Below are 25,319 nucleotides of genomic sequence, written 5' to 3'. Positions count from 1 at the left end.
GTTAATTAGCTAATTTACATAGTTTTACTAATCAATCAGTTTTCACAAGGGCAGTCCATGTTTGTGTCTGTGTATGCGTGCATCTATATGTATATATAGCCATATCTCCAACATGCTTAGACAGAACTTTACACATATATTATACTAGTATCGAACAATTATGTTAGATCCAATTCTAATTAGGTGATTACTATAAAAATTTGACAGATATATTTATATGCTATGATCTTCCAACCACATGCTGTAATCTCCATCCTCCCATCTTATACTGTGATCTGCCCTATCTATGTGATGATATCCTCATCCTACCAATAATACAAACAGGGACTATGTCATCGACAATGACTTGTGTTCAATAATGGTTTAATGTGCATGGTAATACTTTGTTTCAATGACTTCTCCTGGACAATAGTTCTCCTTTTTGTGCCCTGAAATGGAAATGCATCCAAATAAAGACAGAAATTGCAGACAGTTTTATAATTGTTTTCATTACAGGGTATATTACTTCAAGCTGTCAATGGACACGAGTGGACCTAGACATGAGTGCCAACAGAAGAAGCTAGTGGTGATGGGGAGTGGTTGCAGAGAGGAACCAAGGCATATTGTGTTTGAAGAAGATACCTTACTACTTGAATGCAAGGTGAGTTTAACAATCAAGATATTTTGAACAGGTCTATATGTTATTAAAAGGAAATTGTATTGATGATGAAACTATAAAATCACTTTTTTTTTACTACATTTACAGGGAGATAGGTGAGCTTGAAACATTTCAACAGCAGATATTGCAATATGCCAGTAAATGGTTAGCATGTATTCACCCTCCCAGTTTATAGAGCAAGAAACCCTCTTGCAGCAATCGTCCACAATGTGCATTACAATAGAGAAATCAAGAGAAAACAGAATGGTGAGTACAAAATTAAATTTATATGTCCCCATCGAACTTGGTCCTAAACTGCACGTCACTTTTTTAACTCCGCTGTTGACAAAGTCAACTACGTGGAGCTCTTTATATTACTGATTGTCTGGCGTCTGTAGCCTGTCGTCAACATTTTACATTTTTGCCTTGCCCGTAGTGTAGTGTAATATGACTCAAGTAATTTGTACCTTATCAGTTTCAAATTTATATATGTTATAAACAAAAGTGTAAGGATAACAAAGTTCAATATTGGTGCACTTTACATGCATAATGATGGAGTAATTATTGTAGTGCACAAACAAATTCCAAGTTCTACAGGTCACGTAAATCGTCTAATTAATGGCTGACACAGTGAATAGATTACTCCAGGAAGTCATCCTCTCGCCAATGCGTCCTTCCACACTAATTGAACAAAAGTCTGTTTTCTGAATCACGACTCTTTATTCCATATAAAGAATGTAGAATGACGATTAACTGAAATGTAACACAAACACAATAATAAATACATATATAATAATAAAATAAAATAAATGTAGAATGTCTCTTCCAAGTAACATAATATCCATATGCATGCATGGACAAGTGTAAGTTCCATAAATAGCTCTGAAAAATACAGTACAACTATTACACAATGGTTTTACTGAAACCAACAAAGTTTTTTAACATAAAACTATGTAAAATAAATGAATAAGTATCATCAAACTTAATAAAATCTACACTGAAGTCTTGGTTGTTCTGGCTATAGTTTTCAATTGAAATCAATAAATGGAGCAGTAAACAGTAGTTTTGTTCACGTTAGAGATCTCGGCATATGCTGAGACTTGGGACAGAGTCGGCACTTGATCTCGATCCTGATAGATGCTTGGCACTTAAACTCTGAACGTGCCGAGATTTGCTGCCTGAATGCTCGGCACGAGCCGCAATCACGCCCTCAGTGGTAAATTTAGGAGAACATATGTTGATTCATACTACCGTAAAATCTGTATTAGAAGCCGCATCCCCAATAGAAGTCGCACCCATTCTTTTTGAACAATCGAGACCCAAAAATTCACCAGGTCGCATATGTGTAGATGCTCTTATAGAAGCCGCATCTCCTCTGTTGCATTGTACCATTTTAATAGAAGCCGCGGCTTTTAATACAGATTTTACAGTAGTATGAAATGACGATGACAGGAATGCAGATTTACTAGTATATGGTCGGATGCTGTTGTAATGAATGAAATGAATGCAGTACCGTCGTCAGTGACACATATTTATGTGCTTCTGCAACCGCTACATTGATTTGGACAAATAGTTGTTTTTCGGTTCTTCTTTGTCGTTCATGTGCACGATGACTCGTAATAAATACCACAACAATAAATGGATATAATTTCAGTAGAGCAATTATTATTACAAGTAACCTGTAGAATGCTGTGTGGGTAATATTTTTATATTGAATTTTGTTGCATTTGCAGCAAATAGTTACCAAACAATGAGAAATCTATAGGATTGGATATACCTCTCAGCTGGCTTCACATGCATAGTTCAAGACTGCCTAATTGGTGCTTATACCAGGATTTAGTTGCAGCACCTAGACGGTCTGTGACAGCTTCATGTCCCGAGTAATCTCAAGAAATTGACATTACAATAGAAAATAAAAGACTGACACTCTCATGCAATTAATAGCAAGTGAGATTCCAGGGATTGAAACATAGATTTTAAAGTCACTGATGTAGGCAATGAATAACTTCAAGTTGGCATAAAGACGAGGTAGTTTATTTAACCAGTGATGAACTAGAAGCTGAAATTATAATTAAGTTCGTTGTCATATAATTTGTTTATTTCAATTTCTCCTGAAGTCAAATAGAATACATTGGTGAATGGAAGTTTTGGGGGTGTAGTTTACACTGTGTGTGGAGTGGTAGGGTTGGGTGTCATATAATTTGTTCATTTCCAACTCTCATGAAGTCACATAGAATTTCACTTAATTTATTTTCGTGTTCAAGCATTAACGTGTGAATCCAATTTTCACTGTGCTGTGTCAAGTCTCAATATGAGGAAAATGGCATTTTCACTGGAATTTATTTTAGCGGGAAAATGTTTACAGTGAAAATGAAGTATTTCACATTATTGCATATGTACTGCAGTTTATTTTAATTCGTCCCTGAAATCAAAATCGATATTTCCACACCAAATATGCAAATGAGGTATGAGAGCAAACAAAGTTGTCCTTTCAAGAGTAGCGTTTTTCGAAACATAGCAGAGATAAACTATATTTAGAAGTACGATATTTTACCCTTGGGTACATGAATATACTTGCCGAGTGAAATAAAATTTGAACAAATGCCAAATGAACCACACCCTACATTTCTATGATTAAAAGGCACGGACGTAGCTCATTCTAGTCAGCTTGAGTGTGGGCAACAATTTACTGTTTTTTATGTCTATTTTCATTACCGAGAAAATGGACCCCAACGTTGGGGTAACTTTTCGCCAGCGACGGCTTTTAACTCATCTCTGAGATTTTTTTTGGCTTGGCTAATTTTGTTCATACATGACAGGCAGGTCATAACGTCACAAATTGGAAAAACAATCCTGGCCCACAGTTACCATGGCAACAGCCCAAAACTGATTTTGAATACTTTCGCCCCAAATTTATTACCTCCTACCAGTCTTGTAATAGCACTAGTGTTTAAATGATCATGCCATTTATGTTGGCTACGTTGCACACCGGCATCAACATTGTTACACTGTATCAACGTAACGCAACTTTGAATGAAATGTGAATGCTGCCTCCAATCTAGAAAATACTATCGAAAAACAGTTGGAAATAATATATTTAACAGCAGAATACGTCCTAGCAATAAAATAAAAAAGTAACTTCTAAAGACTGAATGTTTTTTGCGAACTTCGTATACGGTGTCCGGTTTTAGTTATAAACCAACGTTAGCTTCACGTTCACGTCCTGCCAACAGACGAAAACATGTTGCTTGTTTACTTAGCCGCTTGTTTTCATTGGCAACCGGACTACTTTTATTTTGTATACAAATTTTTGTCTGCTATTTTTATCCAGTTCAAATCGTTCAGCAACATTTTTGGCATATTAAGTGTACATCACATGGAATACTACAATTGAGAGAACTTGATGTATGTTGAGTTTTATAAACCCTGGAGGGCTTTTAGAAGACCCCCTCCCCCCCGCAGTAAAATTAGCGATTGCCATGGAGGCGCAACCATGCACACAACACACTGAATTTCGGAACAAATCGTGCATTATTTACAGTTGCAGAATACCACAGAAATATCAGACGAAACATGGAAACACTACATTTTGTATTTCGGCTTGAGCCCTCTCTATTGCAATTCCAGGAATTAACCCCATATGTGCATCCATTTTCCACCTTGGTATCACCCACCCCTGAAAACAAACTCTTAATACCACGCTGAAGCGTTTGGTAATAATCATATGTGTATTGTTTTCCATGTTTGGGCCAAATAACAGATCGACGATTAAGGGCATGATTTCGGCATGAGCTGAGTCTGTCCTAAGTCGGTCCCGAATAACGTGAACACAACTGCTGTAATCTCTCTGCAAACACAAAGGATTAAAAATTTTGACACGTGCCGAGATCCTATAATGTGATCGTAGTAAGTGTATGCTATATTTACACCATTCTGGCACTAGAATTAAACCGTAAAAAGAACATGTGTGAAATCACTAAACACTCACCGTGTTTGTAAACCTTCCTAGGCAATCAATTCTCGGGGAAACGGTTTGCAATAGCAAGATATTGATGGATCTCAAAGGCGTACATCTGTACCGTACAGTTGGCCGAGTCACACTGCCAACCCAACTGTTTTTAATCTCAGATAAGAACTGACCTTGACACTATGAATAATTTTAACCAATAACTCTGGGTGGTGCTATTCATCACATGGTTTTGTCCAAGCCAATAACTCTGGGTGGTGCTATTTACCACATGGTTTTGTCCAAGCCAATAACTCTGGATGGCGCTATTCACCACATGGTTTTGCCCAAGCCAATAACTCTGGGTGGTGCTATTTACCACATGGTTTTGTCCAAGCCAATAACTCTGGATGGCGCTATTCACCACATGGTTTTGCCCAAGCCAATAACTCTGGGTGGTGCTATTCATCACATGGTTTTGTCCAAGCCAATAACTCTGGGTGGTGCTATTCACCACATGGTTTTGTCCAAGCCAATAACTCTGGGTGGTGCTATTCATCACATGGTTTTGTCCAAGCCAATAACTCTGGGTGGCGCTATTCACCACATGGTTTTGTCCAAGCCAATAACTCTGGGTGGTGCTATTCATCACATGGTTTTGTCCAAGCCAATAACTTTTGGTGGTGCTATTCACTACATCGTTTTGTCCAAGCCAATAACTCTGGGTGGTGCTATTTACCACATGGTTTTGTCCAAGCCAATAACTCTGGATGGCGCTATTCACCACATGGTTTTGCCCAAGCCAATAACTCTGGGTGGCGCTATTCACCACATGGTTTTGTCCAAGCCAATAACTCTGGGTGGTGCTATTCATCACATGGTTTTGTCCAAGCCAATAACTTTTGGTGGTGCTATTCACTACATCGTTTTGTCCAAGCCAATAACTCTGCGTGGTGCTATTTACCACATGGTTTCAATTGATGTATGCGCACGCTATATACCTCACGAATAGAACCTCACAGATACGACCTCACGAATAGGACTCAGGAAGTGACGTATTGATTGTTCAATGGCGTTGTGGCACCTTATAATTTAACGTTGCCGGGCCCATTAGTATCAATATATTTGGTATTTCGTAAATAGAAACTGAGCTCGCGACGTGGACTCGGGTCGCACACAGTCGGACAGAGCAAGGGAGCAAGGGAGTGTTTGGTTATTGAATGACCCTTGGTTTGCGGTGCTACTATTCGATGACTCGCGATGTAACGGTCGGTACTGTGACTGATTCAAACGCCGTGTGCCGTTATATTCCTGGGCACAGAATGTGTTTTGAGGCCTTCGAGTTCCAGTTCATAATCTTCAACTTACCAATTAGATTTTTCGGTACTTTGTAGAAGTTGGTCATGGAGAGCGACACGTTTACTATAGAGTCCTGTAGGTCCTAGCGAAGTACTCTGATGACAACAAACAATGATGCTCGCAAGATAATTCTAAAATAAAACAGCGTTTGCTTATAATTATAAATGTGTGGGTTGAATAGAACTGCGGTGCTATCTAAATTTAGCTTTGAAAAACAGATTTCCAAATAATCTGGGTGACAGGAAACTCTCAATCTATTACATAAAATATACATGATTCGTCTTCATAGACTAAAAAAATATTTGACCCATTATTTGAATTGACCATCAGCACTAAGTTTCATGTTTTAATGCTGTAATGGAATTATTTACGTTCAACAAACTTATATAGAACTCACGGTTTCACGTTTTGTAACAGTCCGTGCTATTACAGAGAATGGCATTTTCCAGTACACTAATAACGCTTTGTAAATTCTCTCAGAGTGCAAATTTTATTTCAAATGACAGCAGTGTGATGATACCATTCAAGCGAATGTTTTATTTGCAAAATCAATGTCGAAATATGTAAGATGGTATGTTTTAATAGGTGTTCTAAACTCCACTTCTTATTTATATTAGAAAAGGTCTTAAAACTCAGGCTCCATTTTGGGTAAATTGTACTAAAATGGATATTCAAATTTCGACATTTTGATGAAGATGTGTTGTCATAATAAGACATAGTTCTACATTACACTGAAAAGAGTTTGAAATGAGAACTCCGTAGCGCAGAATGTACCTATAACTCTCCAACACAAGGAGCTTTAACTTGGCAGTGAACCCCTTCCATTCACGGTGAATCGTCATTTAAGGATGTAACCCTGCATATTGTCTGTCTTTCTGTTGTCTAATAAGTATATTAAATGAGATTGGGTAATGCCAAAGAAATATTATTTTCTATTGCTATTTTGACAAATTATTATACTCAGTTTAGGTGATGAATTCCACGTCTTTGTTTCACTCATTTAATGAAATATACATTGCACTTACTACTAAATCAGAAAATACAACAACAGCTACATAAAAATTAAAACAATATAGAGTACTGAGGCCTTTCATAGAAATGTAGATGTTTTAAGAATTATCATATTTCTACCGTTAAATGCGATTTCAACTTGTTCATTAGTACGGCTGCCAGTGAATGCAATTCATATTCACATAACTGACTTGCAGTTGATTGCCGAATGCACTGTGAATCAAAACACATTTAAAAGATGCGTAAACTAACCACTGAGCTTAATGTTTCATTTCGCCACGGTTTCGAGAATATGGGCTACTGGCAATAAGCCCCTGCAAAATTCGCCGATTGGCTTTAATACTAACCTCGGAGTATGCAATGTTATTTTTCTTTTAAGGGGCAGTTACACGTGATTCTTTGTGAACCCTGTGACAGACTCATCAAGGCGTAAAAGACAAAATATCCGGCATGTACATATAATACACATATCCATGTGATACTAGTATATGACCCAACCATCCGACTACACTATACATATCCATGTGATACTAGTATATGACCCAACCATCCGACTACAACTACACATATCCATGTGATACTAGTATATGACCCAACCATCCGACTACAACTACACATATTCATGTGATACCAGTATATCAACTCAACCATCCAACTACAACTACACATATCCATGTGATACTAGTATATCACCTCAACCATCCAACTACAACTACACATATCCATGTGATACTAGTATATCACCTCAACCATCCAACTACAACTACACATATCCATGTGATACTAGTATATCACCTCAACCATCTGACTACAACTACACATATCCATGTGATACTAGTATATCACCTCAACCATCCAACTACAACTACACATATCCATGTGATACTAGTATATCACCTCAACCATCCAACTACAACTACACATATCCATGTGATACCAGTATATCAACTCAACCATCCAACTACAACTACACATATCCATGTGATACTAGTATATCACCTCAACCATCCAACTACAACTACACATATCCATGTGATACTAGTATATCACCTCAACCATCTGACTACAACTATACATATACATGTGATACTAGTAGATCACCTCAACCATCTGACTACACTACACATATCCATGTGATACTAGTAGATCACCTCAACCATCTGACTACAACTACACATATCCATGTGATACTAGTAGATCACCTCAACCATCTGACTACAACTACACATATCCATGTGATACTAGTAGATCACCTCAACCATCTGACTACACTACACATATCCATGTGATACTAGTAGATCACCTCAACCATCTGACTACAACTACACATATCCATGTGATACTAGTATATGATCTCAACCATCCAACTACAACTACACATATCCATGTGATACTAGTAGATCACCTCAACCATCTGACTATACTACACATATCCATGTGATACTAGTAGATCACCTCAACCATCTGACTACAACTACACATATCCATGTGATACCAGTATATCACCCAACCATCCGACTACAACTACACATATTCACGTGATACTAGTATATCACCTCAACCATCTGACTACAACTACACATATCCATGTGATACTAGTAGATCACCTCAACCATCTGACTACAACTATACATATCCATGTGATACCAGTATATCACCCAACCATCCAACTACAACTACACATATCCATGTGATACTAGTATATCACCTCAACCATCCGACTACAACTACACATATCCATGTGATACTAGTATATCACCCAACCATCCAACTACAACTACACATATCCATGTGATACTAGTATATCACCCAACCATCCAACTACAACTACACATATCCATGTGATACTAGTATATCACCCAACTATCCGACTACAGCTACACATATCCATGTGATACTAGTAGATCACCTCAACCATCCGACTACAACTACACATATCCATGTGATACCAGTATATAACCTCAACCATCTGACTATACTACACATATCCATGTGATACTAGTAGATCACCTCAACCATCCGACTACAACTACACATATTCACGTGATACTAGTATATCACCTCAACCATCTGACTACAACTACACATATCCATGTGATACTAGTAGATCACCTCAACCATCTGACTATACTACACATATCCATGTGATACTAGTAGATCACCTCAACCATCTGACTACACTACACATATCCATGTGATACTAGTAGATCACCTCAACCATCTGACTATACTACACATATCCATGTGATACTAGTAGATCACCTCAACCATCTGACTACACTACACATATCCATGTGATACTAGTAGATCACCTCAACCATCTGACTATACTACACATATCCATGTGATACTAGTAGATCACCTCAACCATCTGACTACAACTACACATATCCATGTGATACTAGTATATCACCCAACCATCCGACTACAACTACACATATCCATGTGATACTAGTATATGACCCAACCATCCGACTACACTATACATATCCATGTGATACTAGTATATGACCCAACCATCCGACTACAACTACACATATTCATGTGATACCAGTATATCAACTCAACCATCCAACTACAACTACACATATCCATGTGATACTAGTATATCACCTCAACCATCCAACTACAACTACACATATCCATGTGATACTAGTATATCACCTCAACCATCCAACTACAACTACACATATCCATGTGATACTAGTATATCACCTCAACCATCTGACTACAACTACACATATCCATGTGATACTAGTATATCACCTCAACCATCCAACTACAACTACACATATCCATGTGATACTAGTATATCACCTCAACCATCTGACTATACTACACATATCCATGTGATACTAGTAGATCACCTCAACCATCTGACTATACTACACATATCCACGTGATACTAGTATATCACCTCAACCATCCAACTACAACTACACATATCCATGTGATACTAGTATATCACCTCAACCATCTGACTACAACTATACATATACATGTGATACTAGTAGATCACCTCAACCATCTGACTACACTACACATATCCATGTGATACTAGTAGATCACTTCAACCATCTGACTACAACTACACATATCCATGTGATACTAGTAGATCACCTCAACCATCTGACTACAACTACACATATCCATGTGATACTAGTAGATCACCTCAACCATCTGACTACACTACACATATCCATGTGATACTAGTAGATCACCTCAACCATCTGACTACAACTACACATATCCATGTGATACTAGTATATGATCTCAACCATCCAACTACAACTACACATATCCATGTGATACTAGTAGATCACCTCAACCATCTGACTATACTACACATATCCATGTGATACTAGTAGATCACCTCAACCATCTGACTACAACTACACATATCCATGTGATACCAGTATATCACCCAACCATCCGACTACAACTACACATATTCACGTGATACTAGTATATCACCTCAACCATCTGACTACAACTACACATATCCATGTGATACTAGTAGATCACCTCAACCATCTGACTACAACTATACATATCCATGTGATACCAGTATATCACCCAACCATCCGACTACAACTACACATATCCATGTGATACTAGTATATCACCTCAACCATCCGACTACAACTACACATATCCATGTGATACTAGTATATCACCCAACCATCCAACTACAACTACACATATCCATGTGATACTAGTATATCACCCAACTATCCGACTACAGCTCCACATATCCATGTGATACTAGTAGATCACCTCAACCATCCGACTACAACTACACATATCCATGTGATACCAGTATATAACCTCAACCATCTGACTATACTACACATATCCATGTGATACTAGTAGATCACCTCAACCATCCGACTACAACTACACATATTCACGTGATACTAGTATATCACCTCAACCATCTGACTACAACTACACATATCCATGTGATACTAGTAGATCACCTCAACCATCTGACTATACTACACATATCCATGTGATACTAGTAGATCACCTCAACCATCTGACTACACTACACATATCCATGTGATACTAGTAGATCACCTCAACCATCTGACTATACTACACATATCCATGTGATACTAGTAGATCACCTCAACCATCTGACTACACTACACATATCCATGTGATACTAGTAGATCACCTCAACCATCTGACTATACTACACATATCCATGTGATACTAGTAGATCACCTCAACCATCTGACTACAACTACACATATCCATGTGATACTAGTATATCACCCAACCATCCGACTACAACTACACATATCCATGTGATACTAGTATATGACCCAACCATCCGACTACACTATACATATCCATGTGATACTAGTATATGACCCAACCATCCGACTACAACTACACATATTCATGTGATACCAGTATATCAACTCAACCATCCAACTACAACTACACATATCCATGTGATACTAGTATATCACCTCAACCATCCAACTACAACTACACATATCCATGTGATACTAGTATATCACCTCAACCATCCAACTACAACTACACATATCCATGTGATACTAGTATATCACCTCAACCATCTGACTACAACTACACATATCCATGTGATACTAGTATATCACCTCAACCATCCAACTACAACTACACATATCCATGTGATACTAGTATATCACCTCAACCATCTGACTATACTACACATATCCATGTGATACTAGTAGATCACCTCAACCATCTGACTATACTACACATATCCACGTGATACTAGTAGATCACCTCAACCATCTGACTACAACTACACATATACATGTGATACTAGTAGATCACCTCAACCATCTGACTACACTACACATATCCATGTGATACTAGTAGATCACCTCAACCATCTGACTACACTACACATATCCATGTGATACTAGTAGATCACCTCAACCATCTGACTATACTACACATATCCATGTGATACTAGTAGATCACCTCAACCATCTGACTACACTACACATATCCATGTGATACTAGTAGATCACCTCAACCATCTGACTATACTATACATATCCATGTGATACTAGTAGATCACCTCAACCATCTGACTACACTACACATATCCATGTGATACTAGTAGATCACCTCAACCATCTGACTACACTACACATATCCATGTGATACTAGTAGATCACCTCAACCATCTGACTATACTACACATATCCATGTGATACTAGTAGATCACCTCAACCATCTGACTACAACTATACATATACATGTGATACTAGTAGATCACCTCAACCATCTGACTACACTACACATATCCATGTGATACTAGTAGATCACCTCAACCATCTGACTATACTACACATATTCATGTGATACTAGTAGATCACCTCAACCATCCGACTATTTTATAAAGTTTATTCTTTACTCTGGGTTTTAAGCGTTCAGTCAAGTGAGAAAGTAAACATTATTCCGTGCAAAATCCGCTATTCTTATGATGATGCACAGTCCCTCTGATGATACAAGGGTTCTTCAGCTTTTTAAATAAATTTCAAATACGTACACAATTTTTTAAAAACAACAACAACAAAAACATTCAATTAACAAAAACATCAAAAGCATACCCTATTGGCGTAATTTCAACACATCAATAAAAACGATTGCCCTGTTAGCATTTTGCCCATCTTTATTCTAAACACCGAATATACATGTTCCCGAATGAGGTTTGCACATCCAACATTAGCCGGCCAAAAAATGAAAATATACTTCTATGAATTCCAGAAATATCATTTTGAAAAAAAATATAATTCATCATACCACCATCATGATATAATTCAGTGTTTGGCTGAACTATTCATTACAAATTAACTCACATCAAAATGTATCATACGCCTTAACGATTAGATCAACTAAATTCTGTATTCAGGAAGGAAATTATACATATTTATGCAGTTAACACGCCAGTCTGTTCTTCGCGATTATTCAGGGGCGGGGGAATTCTGAACGTCACGTACTACTAAGTATACCTTACTGGAGATTCGCTGGTAGGTTCGCCGGAGAGATACACAGAAGAAATTACAAAAATGTAAAACTTGAAGATTGATTAGTAACCTCTTTTCCGTTTATCTTATATGTCGGAAAAAATATACCCGTATTTTGTTTTCTCGATTTTAATAACCCTACCTACGTGTAGACATTACTTTCTATTGCATAACCACATTCACGGGCATGCACGCGGGGGGGGGGGGGGGGGCAGTTGATACATAGCTGGGTAGGTAAGTGCCCCTGAGTGCTCAAAAGTGTGGCCAATTTTATAACTGGATAGTGGCAAAATCTATACCCATATTTATACCAAAGTACCATTTCTGTCCTCACTGTTTATTTCGAATAAAACAGTTACCTAGGGATATGAGGCCGGAATCTGAGGTGGAGATATTCGCTCATATACGGAACCATAAATACACCAAATTGGGAAAATACTACCGATATTCATACCTATCTTGATCAGAAATAAGACCGATACTTATTTCTAATATTCTAAAAACGAGAACCACTTCAGGGGCATGTAAAATATGCCGCCACTCGAAAATCAAGCTGAAACCTTTTGTGTCAGCACAATTTGCCCCTCAAAATGTAGGAAATAGCTTAGGTTGTAGAGGGTCTAGATTTCAAAATTCAAGGAAGTGTATGCCCCTGGGTCCTCCTAGTAAGCGAGGGGTGATGAGCAGATCTCGCCCCTCCATGGAACATTTCGTGCCGCCGCCTCTGTAAATCATAATAGCGACTGATTTGAATATCTCGGCAAAATGTATCCTTGTTTATATTACTGTGACCCCCCCCCCCCCCAATACGAGACCACAAAATCTTTGTGCGCGTGTGTTCTCTAGAAAAGTTTGTTCTAGATGATTGGATATAAATTGTATTATCTGATGAAATGTTGAATCCTGTCTACACAACGGAGCAAATGTAACTTCCAGCCATATTTGCTAATTGTTGTAATCTTTCATTTTCCTTCGCAGTGCTGCAAAACAGCACGAACAAGTAATATTAAAATTTACTGTTTTGTCTATTATGTTTCTTTAAGGTTTATGCACACTACGAATTGTTTCCATAAAATGTTAAGAAAATATTGTCGTAACTAATAAGTTTTTGTTGTGTGATAAGTAACTGCCATTTTCGACGGATCAACATGAAACCTCAACCGCAGCCTTTCAAATAGAGTCTGCGATGAACCTCAGACCAATGGTCTGACATTTACAGATAAATATCACAACTAGGACGAAACGAAACGTTGGCATGGCGACATCGATACACATACTGTAAAATGACTAATTTTCACTTGGTTTAAATTTCGCTGATTTACCATTTCAGGTATATTAAGTGGGTTTTAAATTCACGGTTTTGTCATTTAGATAATGTATTCTATGCTAAATTTTACATATTCACTGGGTTTTAATTTAGCGCATTTTTCATTCAGCGAAATAAGCCAAATTAAAACCCGGTGAACAATTGATCCTTTTACAGTATATGGCGCATTACGTGTGAAATGCTAGAAAGTTGTAAATATGCACAATGCTTTCAAAACCTTATGCTTTCACAAAGCTTAGAAGACAGGATGCCCATGCACGATTATTTGTTCAAATACAAATCTGCAATATATGACCCTGATTTAGAGCTTGTGCTGCTGGGTGTAATCAGACCAGACGTTACAAACATGATTTATTGGTTGTCATCGTGGGTGGGAAAGTCCAATAACGTGTCGGCAGATGAACATTTGTAGACGGAGTACAGTTCATATAGCTGACGGCCGTACGTGGCTACATGGGGTCGAAAGTTTTTTTGATAGTGGTTTGTCATCAGCTAGGTCAGTTTACCAGCTACCCGAGTTACAGTTGGTTTTCCAGTTCTCATCATGAATAGCGGCTACTTTTGTTTGAAGTAGATATAAGACGCATAATAATAATAACTGTATTTAAATCTACAAATACAACACTATCAGATATTGACAATAATGAGCTAAAATCGTCACAAATGTCACGGATATACGATAAAATAAAAAATGTATTTATAAAGCATTGGATTAACTCAATTAATGATGATAACAGACAAAACACTAATACAAAAAACAAACTGGGGACTTACAAAAAATTTAAAACAAACTTCATTTTGGAAAACTACTTAATTAAGCTAAAAAATAAAGAACTGAAAAGTACCCTAACTAAATTCAGACTGAGCAATCACAGTTTAGAAATTGAAAAAGAAAGACACAACAGAATCAAAAGTAGCGACAGAATCTGCAAATTGTGTAATAAAAATGATATTGAAGATGAACATCACTTCCTCATAATATGCCCAGTATATAGTAAAGAGAGGGTCGTTTTATACAATGAAGCTGAAAAGATTATTCCTGACTTTACTAATCTCACACCTGAAAATAAATTCATAAAAATAATGTCAAATAATAACTTAGCAATTCCTCTGGCACAATATCTGAAATACAGCTTTGCTATTAGACAGCAGCACCTACCCCTGGTACTTAGTCATTGACTTTTTCTTTTATTTTTTTTACACCTATTCATTGGGTTTTTGTTTTTATATTCAGTTTATAGTTTTTTTTTGGTGTTTTATTTTACTTTATTATATATTTCCGTTACTAACTTTTATTCTGTTTTTGGTTGTCTTTAAACTATTAGCCATTGTAATTTGATTAATTTTTTTTCTGTAATTTTTGTTGTTGTTGTAACCTTTAACCTCCTTCAGTAGGTTGTTATGAGTTAATCAATTGTACTGTATTGCATCTTTAGAAATACGCAATTTTCTATCAGTACCGGTATATAGCAATAACTCCAAATGTATTAGAACAGTGTACAGAACAGTGTTGGGTGCTTCCGCAGTAAGCTATTTTGGGGGTTATGTATTGCATGGAGCTTCATGTGTAGCCAGCTGACAATGAATGTTTGTTAGTTCATGGTATTATCAGCACTTTTAATATGAAAAACATTTAAATATCATCTGAAACAATTTCTTTTCATTGTAATGTTTCAGTGTCACTTTATTTAACCCATCGAGGGAAGGGAATTATTTCCTGGACTCGAGACTCAAGTTAACAAATGAAAATAGCTTATAAGATGATTATCAAAAAAATATTTTCATTATAAACTGAAATAATCTGGCAAAATGTCTGTCCTGACGTTGCACCCACATCTATACAATGTTGATAATTCCAGGTTAGCCAGTATTAATTTATATTATATCCAGTATACAGTGCAGTAATGTTGGTTTCCATACAGCTTGTTCTAAAGAATACTAGTATAAAGGAAAAAATATGGCATTCTTTATCAGCATCCTCAGTTATATTATACAGGTTCTCTAATAAAACACAATTTGTTTTATAATAATTGTAAATGGTTGCAGTGTTTTTCCATACTAAATAAACTTGGTTCTGAATGTCCATATGATTTGTGTGACATTTTAGGCGCAAAACTGACAATTGAGATTTGTGTCCACAAAATATAAATAACTGTACATCCACAATTATGAGCAGCTAATTTAAAGGGCCAGTGAAAATTTGCACCACAAATTTCATCAAGTATCTTAAGTAGGTAAAGATAATTTTCCAAAAAAATTGAAAACTGTAAATGTGCTGCCTTCTAGATGACTAATATGGCAAGTGTCAGTTCTGCAGTAGCAATAATTAGCTATTTAAATTTGAACTGACATCCATGAAAATCAGTTGTCACTAATACCCTCATAATTGTATTAAAGTTGCCTACAGTGCATGTAAGTAATATACAGGAATGTGGTGGATACTTATGTCATCGTCATCTCAACATTTTATTACAAACTATGGAATTATAAACTTGTTAAATAGGTTAATCAAGTCTAGTGTGCAATGTCTTCATTATAACACTGTGTGACTATCTCTATATGCACTAGTGCTCCTGACAGGACTCTGTACGAACTTGTGAAAATAGGGCATCAAGGGACACCAAATACTTTCTGCATTTTCCTATACTAATGTAACATACAAACTAGAAAAGCATGCACTCAGAATGTCAAACACACATGATATATACAAGGATGATTTATCTGTGGTTCCACAGAATTTCTGTTTTCTTAGCCATGTTTTTTAAGATTTATATATAGTTTAAGCTCAACAAAACAAAATAATGTTTCAGATCACCATGCACATCACTCAAAGATTACATGTCAAATGTTTTTTTTTGTAGTTGGCCATGGTAGTAAAGAAATGCATCAATTTTGAAAAAAATAATTTGGCCAGAAACATTGTTTTTGGGCAAAGAGTGTACAATGTCACCTTTGACTTATTGTGGTACAATTAAACTGCTATAAATAGATAAAACCCAAGTTTTACTGTATTGCCTGCCCAAAAATACTACTGTAAAATCTCTATTAGTAGCTGCGGCTTCTATTAAAATGGTACAATTCAACCGAGGGGATGCGGCTTCTATTAGAGCATCTACACATATGACAAATTGTGAATTTTGGTTCTCAATTGTTCAAAAAGAATGGGTGCGGCTTCTATTAGGGATGCGGCTTCTAATACAGATTTTACGGTATTAACAAGTTATACAGTCCTCATTGGTTATGAAGTTTAAGTCATTGCATAAAAAACAAAATCCATCCAAGATGGGGCCTTCTGCAGTCATCTTAATAATATTTATTAGATGCATAAAATCCTCAGGGAAGAATAAAAAGGATCTTACAAAAAGAAATTTAAAAACTATAATTTAAAAAAAAACAAAAAAGAAAACACACTATTCTAAAAATAAAAAACAAATCAAAAACAAATATGAATAAAAAATATGCATCCCGAGTTGTGTGCATGTTTAAAGTTTCAGGTTAACTATCCAAGTACTTTCAAGATATGGAACCAGAATTATATTTGTTAAATCAAAAGGAAAGGACGCGCATCAAGGTTCAATATTAGTTCAGAAAGGCCAATTTAAATAAGTTTAATGCATTTTTAGTACTAAATCTTGAATCAAGTAGTAGCACATGTTGTATGGTGTTTGTATAAAGTTTGAACTTGACCATTCCAGTGTTTCCAATATAGAGACCTGGAACTGTATTTGGTAAAACAAAATGGCCACCAGTAAGCCATTTTTAATTATATCTGCATGTCTCGTGCATCAAGGTCCCATTCGTTTTCATTGTACCAAGTTTGAATGTAATCAATCTATGCATTACCAAGATCTGTTTCTGAAATGGCCAAAACAGGGAATTTTGATGTATTTTTAGCACTAAAATTGCCACTGTTTGTCCATGTTAAATAAGTCTGTATCACAAATGGATGTTCATATGTAAGTCATATGTACAAGCCTATATAACAATTTTGTAAAAGTCTGGAAAACAACCAAATTTGAGGTGAAATCAGTGAATAAATTCATTTGCACAGAAATTAAGGGTGACCAATACATTTTCAAGACTGTATTCAGAAATGGCTAAATAAAATGGTTCATTACTATACACCCTTTTTCAGTTTAAATGGTGGTCTATGGGGAAAACTGAAAACATTTAATGCGATGGTCAATTTTGTAAAAAAAAAATACCAGTTTTCTTTATACTCCAAAAAAATTAGAGAAAAGAAATAGAGAACAACAATTTTAATGCACCAATAGAGAAAAACTGTATTGATTGTATATTTTAATATCAGTAACATTTTCCATCAACTGTAAATTCTGCAGTACTGGTAGTAGCATTGGAAATGATGGGAAATGTTCTTAAGAAATATGTTGCTAACATAAACACTGTATTTGCTGTTTAATCTGTTTATGAAAATGATTGGTCAAACTACTACTTGTCCTAATCAATATGGAACTCATGACATACACAATACGTGTAAAATACACATTTGTTTACAGGGAATGCGCAGCAACGCTTTAATGACCATGAATACATTAAATACAATTATTTAATTGTAAATATGGCACTGCCAAACTGTGGGTATATTTATTCCCACTTTTAAGAAACTTTGTGCATGCAAATTTATGGGATCTTCGTTGATTTTATTATCAGGAACAACATAATGTAAATTTTAAGATCAAATGGTAAAATAATAAAGAAACATAATTCAACGAGCATGCAACACAAGCTATTATATAGTATTCCCTATTTTGAGTGACGTATCACTAGGAGTCCACAAACTTCAGATCTTCTGTGCAAATCAAAGACTCAGATTCCTATATTTCACATGGATGTTACCCTAATATTCAGAACTTGTAATGGTTGTCGTTTATAGATTGCATACATGTATGTGATTTGATAGCATACCATGTACACAGTGATGATTTGTGCTGTGAAATAAATCATTAATCTACTGAAAACCAAGCGACCTGACGGTCGAAATAGGACCGCTGTCTTCATTATCATGGAACAAGAATCAGTGAAGTGGCATTGTGGTTGTCATTCATAGTCAGTCATTTAGAAAACATTGCAGTTGCAGTTTCTTGCAGTTGCAATTACGAACTTTTATAGTGTTCATAAGGATAGTGCATTTCATTGGACAAACATCATTGAGGCTAAACTTAAGAAATCATGGATGTGCAAAAACCTGAGAAAGTCGAGAAAAAAAAAATATGTTTTTGTTTGAAAATTGTGGTCATGTTTTTGAAATGTTATCTTTCCTGATACGTTGTACATATATGTAATTGTTTTGTTACACCCAAGAACAAATGTTCAATAAATCTGTGCAGTAATAATCTTATGATCAGGTATAAAAGAGTCAATTACAAATGTACTCCAGTTTTACATAAGACATTGCTGAATGCAAGATCAATTGTTGTTCCATATATGTGGTGGCTTCTGAAATAAGCTGAGAAGATCTAAAAGTTGTTTCTAATGACTGTATCAATGTTCTATTTATAATGACCGTCCAAATTATTATGTGTGCAATTTAAGGGACCTGATATAAGCAGAATAATCATCGCATTTTTCATCAAAAATACCAGTTACTTAACTCACTTGTGCTATTACATATTCAAAGTATACTTTAAAGCTGTATTATGTTTTATATTTAGTTGAAAGCTCTCTGTAAATAGGGCTTACGGTTTTGAACCAGTTGTCAAAAATAACATTTTTTACCAAAAATGAGAAAAATGTTCACTAAAAATCCAAATTTGCTTATTTTGACACCAGTTTAACAAATCTGACCATCCAACGTATCATTGCTGGAAATATGAAAGCATTTGGACTTATGGTTTCGAACTAGTTGTCGAAAATAACATTTTTTACCAAAAATGACAAAAATATTCACTTAAAATCTAAATTTCCATATTTTTACACGAATTTAACAAATCTGACAGATATATATATAACAATTTTTTTTTAGATGGTGCCGAGCATTTTTTAGTGGAACTCTGTTAAATCCAATAGCAATTTAAATCAGCATATATTTTTACTTAACTATAAAATATGCAAATTAGCAATTATCTCTTATAAACTTTACGCTTTGACCTTTTGTTTTGAAATTTTCACAAATGATTGACAATGTGTTTATCTTCAAAACGCCGTAGGGGCATTGTTTTTGATTGAACAGTGTTACAACAATCCTACAGACAACTAGCCTGGGTGTTAATTTATGCATAAACTTGAATTAGTGAAATTTGAGCTGCTGCCCAGGTAGACAGTTTTCAAGACGAAACTTTCTTCATAGTAAACAGATGTACCCGTAAACCAATTTTGACAGGAAACAAAGACATGGTTTAGAAGCGAATTTGTTTTAAATCACTTTTGACCAAAAAAAAACATTTTTGTGCATATTTCAAACTACAATGTCCATAAAAAAAAATACTTACAAAATTTTAAAATTCATACAATAAGCTTTCTAAAAATATATAGTTATGTGGACAAGGGAGGTCATCTTGGTTGCCTAATTAACTAATTAAAATACCTGTCTGGTAAACTGCATCTCTACCTTAAATATCAATTGGCCCAAACCTAATAATCCCCTTATATAGCTACAATGGTATGTTGATGATTTGTAAACACAATCACTTTTCTATTTCAAAACAATATTCCTTCCATGAGAAATCTCAACCCAGGCATTTGGGATGTGGGATTCAATTAGTCTCAAAAATTGAATAATGCTGCCTAGCACAAAGGGATGGCTGGACAAATGTGAACAATAAGATACAGTATTGTATTTATATATGCAATATTATGCAATATTCAAATGCTGCACCTTTCACAATATGAATGATTAAAATATTAAATAAATGAATTTTCAGGACAGCTGATTCCAGAACTATGGTGCACACAATATATTAAGGCATGCCTGAAAAATGATATTCTTGACTTCATGATTTTAAATGGTAGAATTTGAACAAGGTGGAACTACATTTACAATTATCAGACATTAATCTTTCTTGAACTTCTATAAAACTAACAATTGCTATGCAATCTTCAATTTCAATTACCGGGGGTAGTTCACATTATTTTGTATCTTTCTCCAAGCAACCCATAGAGGGCACTGTGTATTTAAAAAACATTCACTGGTTTGAATTCCAGTGGATACTAAATAGAAATATTCATTAGGTTAAAAATTCACTTGTTTGAGAAAGGAAACTATACATTCTACTGTTAAATCATGGACCATTTTAATAGGTTCATACTGTCTATCAGCCATCCAAATCAGCTACTGGTAATAATTTAATCTGATTTATGTACATGCAGCGGTAAATTTGATAAAAATCATTAGCCACATTTTATTTATTATAAGTAATAGAGATGACATCTATTAGTAAAATAATTTGATTTTCAATAAACACAAATTAGAAACATACATTGATCATTATTGAGAAAAAAATTGTAGCACCTGATGGTTACCAAAAGAAAGTTGTTGTAAAATACATTGCAGTAATTAGCCTGTAGTAAGCACACCAATCACTGTCTTTCTTTTATTTTAAGGAACTATTCAACATCATGAAAGATGTTTATTCCAATCACAGTTTTGAAATATAGGTTCTGTCTTGTGTATAGGAATGGGATTGAATGTTTTGATCACTGAAGCAATATAAGACCAAACATGCTAAAACAGAAACATGTTATGTTCTAAGATATCAAATTTATACTGCTCCTTATACCGGGGTATAAACCACTACTATACCAAGATAATAATGTTTAAAAATTACAAAGGTATGAAATATTGTTTTAACGACAACAATAATACACAGTCAGAGTTAGCCAGTGAAATTTGTTTACGTCTAATGTGGAAAGAATATTACCCAGTTCTTTAATGCTGTGTTCCCCAATCTTAGAAAAAAAATTTACCCCAAAACACTCAGGTCTAGAACAAGTAATATCAGGATAACCTTACATTTATTGAAACATGTCAAATTCCTGGAGAGGAATTAAACTGGTTTTATACAATTGTACCAGTTAAATGCTACAAGCTAACATACTAGATGTTAAATAGTACATTGGAACAGTACATGCTTCAATGCCCCCAGACATCACTACCTCAAACAAGGATTAGCTGAATTAAAAAATAAATTAATTTGTCAAATAATTTATTTACTACAGTGAGTTGTTCTATGGTCATATAACAATAAAAATAGATAAGATAAAATAAAATAAACTACACTAAGATACAGTAATGTTAATCAACTACACAGAATGCTAAATAAAGCTAAATAATATTACAAACACACAAAAGATCATAATAAACTTATACGGTACAATACAATACACTAGCTAATATTATTAAGAGGTAACAAAATCACATTAAAATCACATTAGAGTCATAATTATAGTGGAAAGAATATTTTTAATTTTGGTGGAGCTGCTCACATCTCATTTGCATACATTTTTGTATGTATTGTGCAGTTCTTATTCCTGAACAATATTTCATGATTGCATTGAATTTTTCTAGTTCATTTAACTTCCTAAAATTTTGTATAATTTCCTTACAGTACTTGAATAATTCAATTCTGTGTGTATTGTACAGACTGCAGTCCATAAAGAAATGTATCTCATCTTCAATCTGCTTTTTAGCAGTGTTTACAGACCCTTTCATTCCTTGGAGTTCTGCAATGCCTGCCAGTTTCAATATGAAGTTTGTGATCAGAGATTCTGAACTGGCATAGGGAGTGTCTCAGTTTAATATTACTCATTGTTATTGAACATTTTTCCATTTTAAACTGTGTTTTGAATGTTCTATAATTTTCCAATTTGTTTGTTCCACCATTTGCTCTGTTGTCTGCAAATAGAGCTTCTTTCCATTTTATTTTATAATTTTCTTTCAGTAAAGCAGAGATAGTCTTGGTTTGGTGTGGTTTCTTTTTTTTTTATTTGTTGTTTTATTGCCTTATCAAGATTGTTGTCACTGATTATTTTGTCGACATTTCTTGTCCACCTAGTTTTTACTGTATTGACCTCATCAAAGGTGCTTTTTATTAACTTTGGCGTCTATGGAAGTTTTGATCTGAGCCAGAATTTAATTATTTGTGTGATAATTTTTATGGCAAGAGGGTATCTTCCCAATTCCCCTAAGATTGCAAGCTTAGTAGCATTCTTTTTAACCCTCAGGAGTAGTCAGTAGAAAGAATAGTTAACAGTTTCAATAATATCGCTATTTTTAGTGACTTCCTCTCCCCATACTTCACACCCATAGCTAATGATGGGTGCTATCAATTTATCAAATAGGTTTAGAGCTATGCTTATTTTGAGGTTTGAGACAGAATTGAGTGTCTGTTTTAGTACGAACTTGTACTAGTGTACGTTTGTTTCAGTAATAAGCCTTCTTCCCTATACCCCCTCTAGATAACTATAGGCGTCCTTAGAAGAGACATACGCAATTAAATTGGGCTAGGAGTGGTATGGAGTGGTGGTTTTTTTTTAGATTTTATTTTTTCATTCCGTTTGACTGTTTTTTCGAGTTTAAAAAATATGAGCTGGCTGGAGCCTTCATCCCTTATTTCTTAAACCAGCCGTAAGCCCCCCCCCCCCCCCCCCCCCCCCCCCCCCCCGCTCATAGGGATTGCGTACAGTTGATCAAAGTTCCTGGGCTCCGACTGGTTGGAGGGTCACAAGTGTTCATAGCAAAAATGTCTGGAGAGCATTTATAGAATAAAAACGATTAAATAATGTTGGGCTTAAGTTACAGCTCTGTTTTACTCCTGAAGAGTATGGAAATCTATTTGTTATTCTTCCGTTTAACCATGGATGTACTAAGAACATCCATGGTTTAACAAGCTGTCGAAGATTCGGGTCAACGCAACGAGTCCGATGCCAATAAATATTCCAATAAATGTCAATAAATCCTACGTTCATAAACATGAATAAACATGCAAACTGAATCGCTATCTCGCGAGGCGATATTGGTTCAAATACTGCGTCAGGAAAACGTACGATTACTGGTAAACGCAAAACATCGAGTACACACTGCGAAGAAACCGAAAAAAACTAACAACTAACCTACCAGCCATTTTGTATAATGCAATATGGGTAATATGTAAAGTAGGTCGTATTCGTGAGGTCCTATTTGAGAGCTCCCAGATACGACCCAATGTGGCGTGCGCATAACCCTTCTCCATGGTTTTGTCCAAGCCATTAACTCTGGGTGGCGCTATTCACCACATGGTTTTGTCCAAGCCAATAACTCTGGGTGGCGCTATTCTCCACTAGTTTTGTCCAAGCCGATAACTCTTGGTGGCGCAATTCACCGCATGGTTTTGTCTAAGTGTGCAATGAATATAATATAGCATAGCATGCAGTAAATACAAAGAATGTAAAAGCAATTAAATACACAAAATGTTGATTTGGCCTTAACAATTATTTTTTTCAGTTAAACCAGTGCCATCTTAAGTTCATTATAGAAAAATGCCTTTGTTTTTACTCTAGTTAATATTTGACCTTTGTGTGAAGTCACTGTATGGTAATTAGATCTGTTCAAAGTTTATTTTCAAACACATTTACACTTGTCCTTTATTTGTATTGATACTATCATCATTTTTTTAGATTACTTAGTTATTTTTTTAAACATTATAACGTTATTAGTCTCTGTTCGGATAGTCCGAAAACGAGGACTTATGTTTTGACCTCTGTGCGTGCGCCGTGCGTCGTGCGCTTGTGTGTGTGTCCGAACTTGTATCTTAGAAATATCGGACCAATCACAATAAAACTTCACACATACTTCATACATAATATTATACATATGCACATCAATTTGTTTCACGATTCAAGATGCCAAATGGCGGCCATTTTTGTACTAAAAAATCAAGCATTTCTCGACTGTTTACAAATGGATTTTGTTCAAACTTAGTATATACATTGGACATTATAGGATCTTGATGCACATCATTTTGTTTTTCAGATTGGATTCAGAATGGCCAGATGGTGGCCATTTTC

The 25,319-nt window shown here is 35.4% G+C and overlaps 1 pseudogene; it reads left to right on the top strand.

The window, feature by feature from the left end:
- The first annotated feature begins 572 nt into the window (after window positions 1-572).
- Window positions 573-25,319, top strand: part of LOC146731497 (uncharacterized) — a 44,343-nt pseudogene continuing 19,596 nt past the window's right edge.

Source organism: Saccoglossus kowalevskii, chromosome 18 (genome assembly GCF_978046115.1).
Source record: "Saccoglossus kowalevskii chromosome 18, keSacKowa6.1, whole genome shotgun sequence".
Lineage (NCBI taxonomy): Eukaryota > Metazoa > Hemichordata > Enteropneusta > Harrimaniidae > Saccoglossus > Saccoglossus kowalevskii.
The sequence above is the reverse complement of the archived record's forward strand: the minus strand, read 5'-3'. Positions and strand labels throughout refer to the sequence as shown.